The sequence below is a fragment of the Asparagus officinalis genome, chromosome 10, assembly GCF_001876935.1.
Source record: "Asparagus officinalis chromosome 10, Aspof.V1, whole genome shotgun sequence".
Lineage (NCBI taxonomy): Eukaryota > Viridiplantae > Streptophyta > Magnoliopsida > Asparagales > Asparagaceae > Asparagus > Asparagus officinalis.
In genome coordinates, this window is record NC_033803.1 from 34,595,099 (window position 1) to 34,611,533 (window position 16,435).

Sequence of the window (16,435 nt, forward strand, 5' to 3'; positions counted from 1 at the left end):
CTTCCGGCGCTGCGTTTATCGCTTGGCCGTCGTCGGAGTCTCGAGTCTACAGCTGCTGAATTGAGTTTGGCTCGTGTCATTGAGTTGACTTTGAACTACCTCCGTCACATTGTGTTGACTTAGGGTTTCGGATCACCGTGTGTTGACTTTTTTGTCGCAACGCGTTGACTGGCATTGACCTAGGGTTACGCGTTGACCGGCGTCGACCCTAGGGTTTCGAATCGTCAAACGTTGACTTTGGTCGCAACGCGTTGACTGGCGTTGACCTAGGGTTACGCGTTGACCGGCGTCGACCCTAGGGTTTCGAATCGTCAAACGTTGACTTTGGTTGCAACGCGTTGACCGGCGTTGACCCTAGGGTTTCGAATCGTCAAACGTTGACTTGTGTTGCAACGCGTTGATTGGCGTTGACCTAGGGTTACGCGTTGACCGGCGTTGACGCTGGCATTTCGAATCGTCAAACGTTGACTATGGTTGTAATGCGTTGACTGGCGTTGACCTAGGGTTACGCGTTGACCGGCGTTGACCCTAGGGTTTCGAATCGTCAAACGTTGACTTGTGTTGCAACGCGTTGATTGGCGTTGACCTAGGGTTACGCGTTGACCGGCATTGACCCTGGGGTTTCGAATCGTCAAACGTTGACTCTGGTTGTAACGCGTTGACTGGCGTTGACCTAGGGTTACGTGTTGACCGGCGTTGACCCTAGGGTTTCGAATCGTCAAACGTTGACTTGTGTTGCAACGCGTTGATTGGCGTTGACCTAGGGTTACGCGTTGACCGGCGTTGACCCTAGGGTTTCGAACGTCGTACGTTGACACAGTTTATACTCGTACGTTTACTGGAGTATACACAGTTTAAGCTCTTAAGGTATTAGAGCACAACAGTCCCAAGTGTCGGGGTTGCAGGACCAATTGTTAAAGCTGATTCATCTGCATTTGTGGATCTTATCCCTAAGTGATTGGATGTTCGGGTTACGAGACCAACTGATGGAGCTGATGCGTCAATGACTCGTATTTATAGAATTTTTGGCAAATTCTCAGCCGTCAACGGGTTTGATGAGCCTTTACCGACTACCGTTTGAGTCGGGCTAGCACGCGGATTGTTTAAGTCCGTTCCACATGTGACGTTAAGCTAAAAGAGTTAACCCTTTTAGTGCTACGATATTGAATACGTAGACTTCATCTTCCTCAAGGGAATAGACTACCCGGCGACGCGTGTTAGGCGTTGACTTTAGGATTTTTGGCTAATCCCCAGCCTTCAACGGATTTGATTAGCCTTTACCGACTACCGTTTGAGTCGGGCTAGCATGCAGATTGTTTAAGTCCGCTCCCATGTGACGTTTAAGCTAAAAGAGTTAAACCTTTTAGTGCTACGATGTTGAATACGTAGACTTTGTCTTTCTCACGGGAATAGACTACCCGGCAACGCGTGTTAGGCGCTGACTTATCCTTACTTAGGATTCAGGATAAAAATCCCCAGACTCGGATTATGGTGTCTTCTTCAATCGGTAAAAGACTAAACCGGTAATGTGTGTTAGACATTGGCTTATCCCTGCTTAGGCTTCGGGATAAAATTCCCCAGGTTTAGACCCTGGTATCTTCTTCAATCGGCGAAAGACTAAACCGGCAACGCGTGTTAGGCGTTGACTCATCCCTTCTTAGGCTTCGGGATGAAATTCCCCAGACTGGAATTTTGGTGTCTTCTTCAATCGGTAAAAGACTAAACCGGCCATGTGTGTGTGACATAGACTTTGGAATTTTTGGCAAACCCCCAGCCTTCAACGGGTTTGATGTGCCTTTACCGATCACCGTTTGAATCGGGCTAGCATACGGATTGTCTAAGTCCGTTCCGCATGTAACGTTGTGCTGAGAGAGTGAATTCTCTAAGACTTTGTGCTATGGTTTCGAATACATAGGCTTCGCCCTTGTTACGGGAATAGGCTACCCGGCAACACGTATTAGGTGTTGACTCATCCCTACTCCTTTTTACGGTCAAAGACTAACCGGCAACGCGTGTTAGGCGCTGACTCATCCCTTCTTAGGCTTCGGGATGAAATTCCCCAGACTGGAATTCTGGTGTCTTCTTCAATCGGTAAAAGACTAAACCGGCAACGCGTGTTAGGCGCTGACTCATCCCTTCTTAGGCTTCGGGATAAAATTCCCCAGACTGGAATTCTGGTGTCTTCTTCAATCGGTGAAAGACTAAACCGGCAACGCGTGTCAGGCGTTGACTTATCCCTACTTAGGCTTCAGGATAAAATTCCCCGTGCACCAAGTGCCCGGATTGGAAGTTGAGAATTGTGTCTTTTTAAGAGCAAAGACAGACTAGGAAATAGGAGAGGAAGAATTTTATATTCTATCTCCCGGTGCTGAAGAGGAAGAATTTTATATTCTATCTACAGCTGGAAAGGAAACTCGAGGTGGGATCTCCACCCCCAGAATCCGGAAGGATGAAACTAAGAGTGGGATCTCCACTCTGAGAATCGGAGAGGTTCGAACGACCCTAACTTTTATAGGATTGGTCATTTGAACCCCAAGAATCCCTCATTCATTTAGGAGAAAACCCAATTTCAACCCTAACTTTTATAGGTTTGGTGGAAAAGGGGACAAAGGTGGATTTTCGTTTATCGAAAAGGAATGACTCGGCCTTAGTCTTGACTATTTGTAGGCTTGACTAAGCGAGATCGGGAACAATCCTAACTTTTATAGGTTTGACTGTTCGAATTGAAAGTGGATCTCTCGTTCATGGAAGGAATCGAGAGAGGAATTTGGCTTTGGCCCTAACTTTTATAGGTTTGACCAGAAAGCAAAGAAAGTGGAATACGGGTAGCAAAGAAAGTGCCAACTCGTATTATCACTCAAAGGAGGACTTTAATGCTAGGTGATTAGGACCTAACATATTGAGTCTGAGAGATGCCAATGACTGGCAGATAGAAATGTTGGTGGATCCACCGTCGTTTAATTTGATCAGCGGATGGTTTGGTGAGGAAAGATTAACCTATCAGAGGATTGGATCTCATCTCACAAAAATAACTCATAAGACAAGAAGAAATATTTCGGCGTTCGGAGTTCGAACGTGGATTTCTTATTCATCTTCTACAGTGACTGGGTTATCCCTAAGAATACCATATGTGGTATTCTTCCGAGAACTTCCCGATACATCAATTTTCCTGAAGATACTAAGGATAGTATTTTTTCAGGAACTTGCCGTTTATCGGCATCATAAGCCGGTCACCGTCCTTGGTGACAAGGCGATATGCGCCACTCGAGTAGACTGTCTCTACTACGAATGGCCCTTCCCATTTGGGTTCAAATTTGCCCTTCTTCTTGGAATTAAGGATCATAGGCCGTCTTGCGGTTAAGACCAAATCCCCTTCTTTGAAACTCCTTTGTCGAACCTTTTTGTCGAAGGCTCGAGAAATTCTAGCTTGGTAAAACTCAATATGCTGTTGAGCTTCCAGGCGCTTTTCATCGAGTCTCTCGAGTTCTTCGAGGCGTCTCTGATGTTGTTCTTCGGTCGTCATCTGGGTTGCAAGAGCGATCCGAAGAGACGGAATTTGGATTTCCAAAGGGAGAACGGCTTCACATCCGTACACCAATGAATATGGGGTTGCGCCGGTCGGTTGGTCCGATAGGCCCATAGAGCCGCGCCAAGCTTGTCATCCCAGTCTCGTTTATTAGTTTTCACGATTTTTGACAAGAGCTTTATGATAGTCTTGTTGAAGGCTTCAGCTAATCCATTTGCTGTGGGATTATAAGCCGTTGACGAGATATCCTGAATTTTAAACTTTTCGCAGAACCTTATGAAGGCGTTGCTGACAAATTGAGGACCGTTGTCATGTATGATTCGTCTTGGAACACCATACCTATAGATGATATGGTGTTTGATGAATGCAATGACGTTACTCGTTTTAACTTCTCTGAGTGGAACTAATGCAATGACGTTACTCGTTTTAACTTCTCTGAGTGGAACTGCTTCAGCCCATTTGGAGAAGTAATCGGTAATTGCCAGGATGAACCGGTCACCTTTGACTGATGGGGGATTTATAGGGCCAACAATGTCCATTCCCCAAGTCTCGAACGGCCATGACGTAATTGAAGGATGCAGATGCTCCGGAGGTTGGTGCATATAATTCGCGTGTACTTGACATGCGTGACACTTTCGGGCGTATGTGATTGCATCACTCATCATGAAAGGCCAAAAGTATCCCATTCTTCTGATGCGGTCATAAAGTTTGGGACCAGGCTGGTGTGCGCCACACTCTCCTTCATGCGCCTCCCTAAGGACCTCTTCAGCTTCTTTGGTTGATAAGCAACGTGCTAGCAACCCATCGTACCCCCTGCGGTATAGCGTTCGATTCTCCGTATTATAGTAGAATCTTGGTGCCCTTCGTCGGATTGACTCTCTTTCCTTTACGTCTTCCGGTAGGATTCCATGCAAGACGTAATTGATGATGGAGAAACGCCAATCTCGAGGTTCAAACTCAATTTGAGTTGAATGTGCTTCCTTGCTATCTTCTTCTTCGCTATCTTCATTGTAGATCGGCACTAAAAGTTGGTGAGTCCTCACTGTAACAAACTGTTCTGTTTCGGGAGGTTGTGCCAGAGATACGGCCAATGCTGCTAACGCATCTGCATAGGTATTCTGTAGTCGTGGAATATGTTCGATAAAGAATCCTTCGAATGATTCTGCCATCTCCACTGCCATCTTATGGTATGGTATTAAATCTTGGCTTCGAACCTCGTATTCTCCCTGAACTTGTTTAACTATCAGTTGAGAATCGCCGAAGGCTTCGAGATACTCCACCCCCAGTTCTTTAGCAAAACTGAGTCCTATGAGTAATGCATTATATTCGGCTACATTATTTGAGCACGGTTCGGTCAATGAGTAAGCTCGAGGCATCGCGTGCTTTCCTGGGGAAACTAAGACAACTCCAACTCCGGAAGAAATCTTAGAGCATCCAGGAGTACCTGTGACAATAGCTGCTCGGGAAGCGCCATCGAAGTACAAACGCCATACTTGTTGGTGCGAAGTTGCGTTGACTTCGTGGGCTTCGTCGGGTAGATCGTCATATATCTCGGCGGTGTTCGTAGTTGGATTAGCTGCCAGGAGATCACAGATGGCCTGCCCTTTTACTGACTTCTGTTGTTTAAAATGTAAGTCGTATTGGGACAAGAGTAAGGCCCATTTTGCTAATCGCCAGCTCATGGAAGCTGGTTGAGTCATGAATACTCAAATCGGATTAACTTTAGAGATGACATAAATGGTCTGCCCGACCAGATAATGCCGCATCTTCTGAATAGCGAACACCAAGGCGAGGCATTCTCTCTCAATCATAGGATATCGAGATTCGGCGCCTACCATGGTTCGGCTCAAATAATATACTGCCTGCTCATGACCGTTATCGTCATCTTGTGCAAGTAATGCACTTAATGAGTTGCTCGTCGCCTTGACATAAATCAAGAACGGTTTGCCCGATTTCGGTGCAACGAGTACAGGAGGTTTCGAGAGATATTCTTTAATACTCTCGAATGCCTTTTGACAAGCGTCATCTCATACAAAAGACACGCCCTTCTTTGCGAGCTTGGAGAATGGTTGGCATTTTCCTGAGAGGTTCGAGATGAACCGACGAATATAAGCTAATCGCCCTTGCAATCCTCTGAGCTCCTTGAGGTTTCTCGGAGGCTGCAATTCATTAATCGCCTTTACCTTATCAGGATCGATGTGAATACCTTTGGTGGTGACGACGAATCCCAGGAATTTACCACTAGACATTCCGAGGAAAGACTTGGTAGGATTCATCTTCAATTGATGGGCTCGCATCAAGTCGAACATGGTCTTCAAGTCTTTAATGTGATCTTTTTTATCGCGACTTTTCACGACTAAATCATCTACGTAGCATTCGACTGTTTTCCGAAGATGCTCTTGAAAAATCTTTGACATGGCTCTTTGATACATAGCGCCTGCGTTCTTTAAACCGAAGGGCATGACCGTGTAGCAGAAAACGCCAAGGGGTGTTCTAAACGCGGTATGCTTTTCGTCATCTGGATGCATCTTTATCTGATTATAACTAGAAAAACCATCCATGAAAGATATCCTTTCGAACCCGCACGTATTGTCAATGATGACATCCGTGATAGGAAGGGGAAAATCGTCTTTTGGGCATGCAGCGTTGAGGTCTCGAAAGTCGATGCAAATCCTAACCTTCCCGTTCTTCTTAAGAACTGGGACAATATTGGCAAGCCACTCTGGATGTCGCTCTTCCCTAACGAAGCCCGAGTCAATAAGCTTTTTAACTTCGGTCTCGATTGCTTCCATCATTTGCGGACGAAACCGTCTTTGTTGTTGTTTGACAGGTTTGACATCTGTCTTGATATTGAGACGATGCACTGCTACATTTGGATCGAGCCCTGGCATGTCTTCATAATTCCAGGCAAACACATCGATGTATTCCCTAATAAGAGAGATCAACTCTTCTTTCTCTTCAGGCGGGAGGCTGTCACTAATGAATATAGGCTTAGGATTATCTTCGCTACCCATATTCACCTGGAACACTTGATCTTCGGTAGGAGGTTCTCTTTGTTCGAACCTATCACCATACTGCATGTTTAGGTGATGAACCCAAGGATCTTCCCATGTCGGCATCTGGTCGTCCTCCTCTATTGTGGTAGGATCGACCGTAACCATGTTCGACATTAACTTTTTGAACATTTCACCAAGGCTAGCGTCGGAACCCCAAGCCGAAGAGTCAGAAGAGTATCCTTTTCTAGCCTTGTTAGCAATCTGATCGATGATTTGCCAGCAACATTCGTCGTCGGATGAGGAGACATAGCCAAGACCTCTTTTGTGGCGATAATAATCATCGGGTTTTCCCTTCGGTACATAGGCCATTCGAGGTGGAACTCGCGGACCTCGACCAAAGCAAAGACCCTCTCCGAGTGTGAAGTCATATCCATATTTCTCCATTAGATCGCGCGCTTTTGCGTCATATCTAAATAGATGAGGGGCAGGTTTATCTTCATCGTCTTCTTCTTCTAAGAAGTGATCGGGTATCGGAGCTTCTTTTCCTTTGCCGTAGACGACTTCTTTTCCACCCCCTATTCCCGCGGGGATGACAAGTGTTGCTCCGCATGGATCTTGTACCTGCTTTTTCGTCATGCAAAATGATTGAAGAGGCATGTACAAATCAGGGTTATCATAAAGCTTTTTAGTGACATTATCAAGACACATCGAGTACTCTAAATCATCGTTTATTGATAGTTCTTCGGCAAGTTGCCAATTACAACTATTTTCCGATGATTTATCATCGTCAAGATTGATTACAATGGGTACAATGTCATTAAGTACAAAACCACCATCATAATCAAACCCAGTTTCGGTGTCAGCTTCATCTCCGCTGTCCGTTCCGCCGATGGTTCAGTATCGGATTCAGCGCCGTATAGAAGGGAATCGGTGAAATAATTCTCCAATCCCTTAAACGGTTGCTTATCCGCGACCACCGTCTTGACTTCATTATTTGAGTCCACGTACTTGAGGCATTGATGCAGAGTTGACGGGACTATAAGGTTACCGTGGATCCAAGGTCGACCCAACAGTAAGTTATAGGACGTTTCTGCGTCAATCACATAGCAGGTAACTTCTGATTTTAAATCCCCGATCTGGCATTTGATTCGAATCTTCCCCAAGGGTCTAGACCCACTGGTGTCGAATCCGTAAATCGTAGTGCCGGTGGAGGCTAGTTTGCTAGTCGGGATTCCGAGATGATGCATCAGTCGGAATGGCATGATGCTAACAGCAGAACCCGGATCAACTTGGATCCGGTTGACCATGCTGGAGCCAATGTGCCCTGTGAAATACAAAGGCCGATCATGCTTTGAGTTCTTCGTCTGCATGTCTTCTCTGGTAAAAGAGATGCATGGAAAATGATGTGCCGCGAGATTGCAGTGTTGAGCTGACGGTTCTGGTCCTTCAGGTGATGGCTTGATTCGAGTTAGAAAAGCTTCAGAGTCACTCAAGGCCTCTTGTAATGCTTTTCTTGTATCCTTGGAAAGACGCAATAGCTCGTATAGGGTTATCCTAGCCGGGATATTGGCCAACTGCGCCATGATGTCAAAATGGGGCGGAGAGCTTGTATTTCCCGGTCTGTCTCTCCCAATCGAATGATTGAATCGAGACTGCCGACTTTCTCCGTAGCTATGGGCGTTGGGGGAATTGCTGCAATTCCCAGTTCTGCCAATGTCTTGGAAGGAGCGGTTTTGGTGCCTAATTGCTCGGAAGCATCCGGGTACTTGTAGTGATACTCATTCCCGCTCCGGGTGGCGAAGGCTTCCTGCTCATCTTCAAAAAGTGGGAAGGCTGGAATTCTGTCGTCATCTTCTCCTGGAATAGCAGAGGCTCCATAACAAGATTTACCTTTTCCTTTTGACCTCCTCTTGGAGGAGGCTCCAGTCCATTGTTCGTCTCCGATCAAGTCTGGATGAACCCAAAGAATCTCACCATTAGGGGCTCAAGTCCTTTCTGGCGCTGCTTGTGGGGATCATCGTTTACTGTCTTTACTGCTGCATTTATTACTGGTTCATGCTGGAACCAGTTTAAGGGAACAGAACCGAAGCTGATTGATACTGCATTTGCTCCCCCTCTCTTCTCCTTCGGCTGCTTCATTGTGATGACCCCGACATCGATTAGAGCTTGGATCTTGTCCTTAAGGGCATAGCACGCCTTGGTAGGATGGTGCACCGCTCTATGAAATGCGCAGTATTTTGGATCATTGACTCTCTTGGCATCTTCCTGATCCTGGATTGGAGGCAATTTGATCTTGTTATTCTCAATGAGGTACTTGAAGATACCGGGAACTTCATCCTCTTTGAACGAGTAGACTTTTGGGAACTTCGGCTCCGAGGCTTTTGGCTTCTGGGTCTGCTGTTGCCACCTTGATTGTTGAGGTGCCTTTTGCTGCTGCTGTTGCGGCTGCGCTTGCACCTCGAACGTTTGATTCGCGTTCACAGCATTTGCATGCGCTTTTCCTTTTCCCTTAGGGACGAAGTTTGGTTGCGGAGCATTATTAGCTATTTGACCCCTTTCCGCCTTCTTCCTTTTAAGGAATCGTTCGGCTCGTTCTCCTCACACCTTCAGATCCTTCCAGGTCTTTGGCGTGACAGGTCTCGAGGATGAAGTCTTCGCTGACCGGATCCCTACAATTCATTGCTTTATTCCGGAATCTCTTCACAAAGTTTTCGACTGTCTCACCATTCTTCTGCTTCTCATCAAACAGAGTGCCGATTGAGACCTCAGTGTCGTCGTCGAAGAAGTTCGTCAGAAACATGTCCTCCATGTCGTCCCAACTGCTGATGCTCCCCGGCTTGAGGCGACGATACCAATCGAAGGCTGCTCCGCGAAGAGTACCAATGAATAACCGCACCATCAAGGGCTCATTACCGGAGATTATTCCCAAGTGGGACTTGAAGTATATTAAGTGTTGAGTAGGTGAACCCTTTCCATCAAACGGCGTAAAGTTGATTAAATTGAACTTTGCCGGATATGGAATTGATTCCCACTCCCTTGGGTATGGACATGGTATGCCGGACCTTTTCACTTCTTGAGCATTCATCAATGCGTTGATTTTGCTCTCCAAGTCCTTCATCTTCTTGTCTTCACTCGTACCTGTCTTCGAGTGGCTTTGGGGAGAGGTAACGTGGTCCTCTTTTGCATTATCATCCACGGGACCGCTTCCATTGTCGTTGTTGACAGGAGGGTCGTTGTTGACAGGGGGAATAGTTTCCCGTTCATTCTCATCTTGATTCTGATGATTGTGTCGAGTGGGTTCTCCTTGGTGAGTTGTCAGAGCCGTGATTTGCTGGTCATGCATCTCTCTCATTTGCTGCATGGCCATCTCCATCTCGAACTTGAAACTTTCCTTCTGCCTAGCCAGGGCATCTTCAAGCATCTTGGTTACTTGTTCAGCACTGACCATGAGTACCTGGCGGGGTTGTCCCTCGCTGGATACCGTGTTGTCCGATGCAATCGCAGAGCAGGCATCTGATCCTTCGTCTTCTGACGGTAATCTCGTCCGAACCCTACTATAAGTCCCTCGTGTAATGGTTCCAGACTGCAGACGAGTTAAATACCAGGGTACTAGCGGAATTGACTCGGGATTATCCCATGTCGATGCCCTTTTGCTGGTCATATTAGTGGTGACCTTCGGAAATTCTCCGTCTTCGACTATCCTTCTTCTTTGTCGGAAACGCCTAGGCTTGGTCTCAGACGTTCCGGTGGAAATTCTCTCGAACACCGAAACTCTCCTTGGGGCTTTAGAACAACAGCATTCCGACAATACCGCCTTGATTATGGTGGCACACGGACAGTGAGACTCCGTGTCTCGAGCATCTCGCTTCCAAGACTTATTCGCACCCCCAGCTCTATAGTACAACTCATCAGTTTGATAACTGGAGCAACCCATAGAGTGCTGACATGAATTCCCAGGTATAACACTATCATCATCAGACGAATATGTTTTCCTCTGGGGATATGACGTATTATTAGCGTTTTCAGGAGTCGCTCGTTCAAGTCTACGCTTTTGCGGGTGTAAAAACTTAACGGGCTCTTGAACTTCGACACGCAACCCAATGCGGTCGGCAATAGGGGTTTTCCCTTTGTTATCTTTCTTGGGGGGATTAGCACGACCCCCAGTCGGGTTTATCATTTGGGGATCTTTCAGCGGACCCAATCGCTCCTTGACAGGTGCTTTACCTCGGTTCTCTGGTAAGGGACCGAGGCGACCTTTCAAAGGAACTCTGGATGTTGAATGATCCGTGTTCTTACCTGACTCCGCCGGAGGTGCGGGGGCAATGGGAACAAGATCTGGATTTGATGAAGGTTGGACAGCAACATCGTCCGCTCTTGTCTTAGGCGCTGGCTTTGCCTTTAGCACCCACACCTGCTTGAGTTTTGACGGATTCTTGACCGTCTCTTCTTTTTGCATCTCCTCTGCTTTCTGCAGAAGGGCTCGGGCATCTGCATCTCCTCCGCTTTCTGCAGGAGAGCTCGGGCATGCGCAAGCAACGCGCGGCGTTTCTTGATTCGCTCTTCGAGGGTTGAGCGAGTCCTTGTGACACGAACCCATTCGTTCGTTTCTGCCTTGAAGGAGGAGTTGGTTATGTGCCGTTGTTGCTCTTGGCGCTGTCTGGACTTGAGATCTTCATTGTAGCGAATCCCGTCCATCGATTCCGCGGCCTTGGCCAGTTGTCGTGCAAGGCGTTGGCGCCGTCTTTGGCGCGTCCTCTTTGACACAGCTGGAGCACCTTCAGTAGGCATCTCCTTGGCGGAGGAGAAGTCCAGATCTGCGGTCTCGACCACGTTGGACGACGCGGGGACGTCACGTGGTGCGAGTGCAGCGGCGGCAATGGGCTCTTGGATCTTCGAGCCGAAGGTCCCGCAAACATCTCTGGAAGAGGATGCCTTCCTGCGCCTGTTCGGAGAGGCGGATCTGGAGGAGGAGGAAGAGAGGTACTCTTCAAACTTTTGCTGATCGAACTCGTATTCGATCTCTTCGTTCACCCGGATCTTGAATGTCGGTTGCTCGTTACAAATGAATTCAAATAACAAAGAAATAAAAATTACAACTTTCTTGAAAATAAACACAAGATCCGTTTGTCATCTCTTGCTTGCTTGGGTCTTTGGCCTGTGACGGGGACGTCGATATCCGTGGACTACCTGGCACTCAGATCTGTTCCGAAAAAATCGGACAGAGCTTCGTCGATCCGCGTGAGATCTAGAAGCCTGAAGCGTCTATCTCGGCTAAAACGAGATATCTTGCTCTTCTTAGGATTACCGGTGAAGGGTAATACTAAGGAACGGACACGGGTGATGAAGAATCTGATGAAGACCTCTCCTCTGTTGAAGCGCTTGACCACTCTTCACTGCAGCAGGGCTTCGCCAACTCTCCAAAAAATCCAGATCTCCCAAAATGAGGCCTTGGGTGGCTATTTATAGGCAATGGGAGCACCGGGGGGGCCGAGACACCCCTGGGGTGTCTAGGCTTTTCCTAGACACCCCTGGGGTGTTTCGACTTTCCCGAGACACCCCGGGTGTCCCAACTCAGCCTGAGACGCTCCGTTGCGTATGTTTGATTGTTTTCCCCGTAAGTTCTTCGTCCGAACTCGGATTTGAGTGATTCCAAGTGCGTTGGAAGCTTGACGAAGAGTTCGATCCGCTCTGGTGGTTGGATTATCTGTAGAGTGAACGAGACTCGAAGGGCGTTGTCCTTTTTGTGAACATCGCCGGGTTCCCGATTGGCCCGGGTCTTCGTTGTTCCGAAATCCTATCAGCTCACGTAGTTCGTTGATTCACTTCAATCGTTCATCGACGTCAATTGGACTCCTGTGGATCGGATAGTGACGCTCATCGTTGCTCTTTAACACTGAACCGTTCGTGGAGACCTATAGGCAATTTTCGATGCCTACAATGTTTCCCTGCTCCAGTCAGAATAGCTCTAACTCTTTCCTAGCCTTTGCCGTGGAAGATACATACTGTTCGTCAAAGAAGTAGGTGAAATCCTCCCAAGTAAGTGTCATTCATTGTTCTGGTGTGAATTGGAGTCTATACCACCCTCTAGCATCGCCCTTGAGGCTAAATACTGCTAATCTTTGCTTCTGGACTGAACTGACATTAAGTAAATCTAGGATGTTCCCTACATCTTCCTTCCACTTATGAGCTGCAAGGGAATCTAATGTACCCTAAAATTCTGGTGCCCTCAGCTTCTGATATCTCTCCACCAAACGGAGCCAAACCTTTTGCTCTGCGGCTCTATCAACAGTTGGTGGTGGTGTGACTGCTGGTGATGCCTTTGTAATAAGCACAGCTAGTACAATTGGTGGTGGAACCACAGGAGGTGGTGTTGCTAACGGAACCTGATTAGCTACTTGCTCCTCAAGTGTTGTCAGTCTGGCTGTAATCGGCGCTATGAGATCAATCAAATACTATGGAGTCTGCTGTAGCTCGGGCTCTAGCTCAGCTTGCCCAACTCCCTAAGTACGGGATTTACTACAACCACGTCCTCGTCTCGACATCTATAAGTTCAAGAAGAGAGCTATTAGACACAATAGATGAGACCACAAGCACACATAATGTAGCATATAGAAATTGGAAAACATAACCCATAGTATCCTTGAAAATACTTTATAAGCAAAATAAGATAATCATAAGAAAAAAATTCTCAAAATTTATTGAGTTATACGCATAACGACCTCACTCAATCTAGGAATTCCTAACAAACTCTATACATGAACCCTAAGAAAACTCTATACTAGCTCCACGACTTGACACAGAATATCCTAAGAATGCTGGAACTAGAGCTCTGATACCAACTATGACGCCCCTGGTTCCATACATGGCTGTAGTCCAAGATGAACACAAATATGTCAAACATGCCATGCACACTCTATCGTGCATAAACACGTTTCGCTATCACAATTACTATCACTCTAGAAAAGACAAAGTATAAACTAGAGAGGGTACAAGCAGATACAACAAAGATGAAAATATACGAAATACAATGTAGATAAAAGACATCCAACGGTATCAACATGTTCCAACAAGAGAAAAGATAGTACATCTGATAAACTAAAATAAGAGTAAGGAGTCTCTAAAACAAAAAGAGTCAATAGAATAGTACAAAGGCACTCAACCTCCAAATGAAATACATTTCTAAAAGAAAAACTAAAATCATAAAAAAGTCTACTGTGGAGTACCAACTAGCTACCTATAAAAGACAAAAATCTATACTCAGTCTCCGTCAACCTGCGACTCTCAGAACCCCTGACTTGCTGCCTGAAAAAGATGGAATCAACGAGCATCAAAGCGCTAGCGAGAACATCTACATCCCTCCCAAGGGGAAGGGGTTAGGTGTATATAAAAATACTAATCATAACATATATAAATATATAAATCATATATCCTGAACTAAAAAGAGTTAAGATTTAGAAATCCACAACATGAGATGAGTACATCGAACGAAATAATCCAAAAAAGGAAACTCTCATATATATACCATGTATCTCAAATTGTGGATCGCTAAATAACAACTCCAAATCCTATAAATAATTAATTAACAAAGAAAAATACACCATCAACATCTTATCCAAAAACAATTCGTATATATCGTATCGTAGTGTCTCACGCTACCCTTGAGTAGGTGGTAGGGAAACAAAAGTACAATCTTGTGAAACCCTCGTCAAAGTATACACCGCTACATAAGAAAGTAAAATGTTGGATTACGCTCACAAATAGTACTCATCTGAGTTCTAGGCTTCCTAAATATGTAGAGTGTACTCGTCCGCAGTATCATGCGGCTTACAGACTAGCACACTCGGAGTACAGTCGCTCGTTATATCATATGGTACACAGACATGCACACTCAAACACAAAAACAATAATGCATCACAGAGTGTAGTCACCCGCATTCTCATGGTGGTGCACGGACTAACACACTCAGAGTGTCGTCGCCCGCGTTCTCATTGCGGTGCATGGACTAACGCACTCAAGCATCCATAACTACCAAAAACTCGCGCGCATGCTCAAACCTAATACAAGTACTCTCATGATCACAGACAAACGCACGTGGAAAATCAACCTTTTCAAAACAGCACTAGGTCGGTCGAATGATTTTTTTCATCGGTCGACTGAGCGACAACATGCACGAAACATGAAAAAACATCTAGCCTTTATCGGTCGGCCGATACATGGGTCGGTCGACCAACCACAAAAAATCCCCAAATTTTTACTGACCAATCGGTCGATTGATTATTTTGATCAATCGACTGACCAGAGAGAATTTTTGAGCTCCTGAGAAAAATTAGTTTCCGGTCGGCCGATGCTTCCGATCGACCGACCGACCAGGTGACAGATCAAAGACGTTAGATTTTCTCTAAAATTCACCAAAATTGAAATTTTTCAAAGAAACTCATATATAAAAACTTGATTTACTGTAATTAGGGTTTATTCTGATACATGAAACCACAAATATAAATTTGAGGGGATCTAATAACCCTAACATGATTATATTTGTAAATTCATCATGAAAATAATTAAATTAGCAAATATCTCATGTTAGATTTACTTCAAATCTTCAATCCTAATTAAGGAATTCGTTTCATAACTTTTAAATCAGAAAAAATTAAACTTTTACGTCATAAAGTTTACGGGGTGATCTCTACACATATAATAGGTTTTAAAAATCCAATAAAAACCAAGAAAAACGGTGATGCGTTTGGAGAAGATGAAACTCGCCTTTTGAAAACTTTGATCTATCACACGTGCAAGAAAAGCTCGACCCTTCTTCACAAAAGCCGTATATCTCGCTCTCCTCTCAAACCTTGCTTTACGAATCTTCTCCCAATGCAAGATAAAATTTTCTAGAGTTTTGAGGGGTGTGGTTGCTGGTCAGAACATGAGGGATGAAGAAGAAAAGAGGAGAATGTCGGACACACACACACACACACACACACACACACACACACACACACACGCACACATAATCGACCTCAAATCGATTACACACAGATCCATTCATCCCAGAATGATCACCAACCATAATAAAACTCATTTATTATTAATTTCCATAAATTTTTTAAATTTACGGAGCTTTACAATTTAGTACTAGAGCCACATCTGATTTGGTGTCTTGTATTGTAATTAAATCTTTGTAATTTATTTTGGTTATGGAGTAATTTCCTTTCTTTCTCCAATCTCTGTCTTCATTATGTAATTTATTTCTTACTTCTACACTTTATATTTGATTATTAATCAAGTTATGCATAGACGTAAAAAATGAAACTAGGTCGTACTCTCTCTTTCTAAAGCACCATGCTAAGATGACGATAACTCTTATTAGTTATTGGTTTCAATTCCTAAGTTTGAATAGAAGCTGCGCTCTAGTAGTGTGGGATTAACCCACCCACCCCCCCCCACCCCCACCCAAAAAAAGGTCAAACCCTTGATTGACAAATGAAATATAAAAGTTTTAGTATGTTCTACCATTAAAAAAGATACAGAGAAAGGAGGATATATCATATAACCATGTCTAGACTTATACAAGAAATACGTAAGATTAGTGTTGAACCTAAAAGTTACAAGCACTTCACCTTTCTAAAGACTCTATAGAGTCACCATCTAAGCAAGACCTAGCATCGATTCTAAATTCGGTAAGAGACATCATATATCCAATATAGGATATCTACATGAACATTTTAAATCCTCAAAAACAAATTGAAGAAATAAAGTGTTATTCAAGGGAAAACAAAAATTCAAAACCAAACCACTGAAGTTTCTGCTCGTACGTGGCACTAGTCCAATCATCTAAATATGATGATGAAAACAAAGGGTCTTATAGATATCCTTCAACCTGAAACCTATAATCCTTCAAATAGAATATAGTTAAGAT